This window comes from Elephantulus edwardii, unplaced genomic scaffold (genome assembly GCF_000299155.1).
Source record: "Elephantulus edwardii isolate Elephantulus edwardi_28Jun2011 unplaced genomic scaffold, EleEdw1.0 scaffold00002, whole genome shotgun sequence".
Taxonomy (NCBI): domain Eukaryota; kingdom Metazoa; phylum Chordata; class Mammalia; order Macroscelidea; family Macroscelididae; genus Elephantulus; species Elephantulus edwardii.
In genome coordinates this window covers 17,863,983-17,864,909 of record NW_006399752.1, presented here as the reverse complement: position 1 = coordinate 17,864,909, position 927 = coordinate 17,863,983, and positions in this window count along the sequence as shown.

The following is a 927-nucleotide window of genomic DNA, read 5'->3' as shown; positions in this document are numbered from 1 at the left end:
AACAGTTCTTTCCTTCATCCGTTCCAATGCAGTGTTCATTATTTATCCCCTCTTTTCTTACTTTCCCCCAACCTCCATTTCAGTCCTGTTTTATAAAAGTGGTGTTATGTAGTATTTGTCCTTTTGTGACTGAGATAATTCACTCAGCATAATGTCCTCCAGGGTACCCCAGTTGTGTAATATTTTATGAGTTTCTTGTTTTTCAGTGCTGCATGGTATTCTATTGTGTGAATATACCATCGTTTTTCCGTCCATTCATTTGTTGATGGGCACTTGGTTTCTTTCCATCTCTTTGCTATTGTGAATAACACAGAAATAAACATGAGTGCACATATATCTGTTTGAATGGAAAGTCTGATTTATTTAGAGTATATTCTTAGTAGTGGAATTGCTGGGTCAAAGAGTATTTCTATTTCCAACTTTTTGAGAAAGCACCATAGCACCTTCCATAGTGGCTAGACCATTTTTTTTACTCCCACTAGAGTGAATTAGGGTTCCAATTTATTTTCAACCTCCCCAGCATTTGTTGTTTGATGCTCTGTTGAACTTTGCTATTGTTACAGGGGTAAGATGATATTTCAGAGTTGTCTAGATTTGCATTTCTTTGACAGTGAGGAATTCTGAACATTTCTTCATGTGTTTATTTGCTATCTGACTGTCTTCTTTGGTGAAGTGTCTGTTCATATCCTATGCATGTCCTTTTTGAGATTGTCTTGTTTCTATTCTCCTTGTTGAGGTGCTAGAGTATTCTATATGTTTTAGATATGACTCCCACATCAGATATGTCATTACCAAATATTTTTTCCCAATCTGTGGCTTTCCTTTTTACCCTGTTGAGGAAAATTTTGATGTGCATAGGGAATTGATTCTTAGAAGGTCCCATTCATCTATTTTATTCTCTTCTGGTTTGTAGGTTTTTCAACCTAC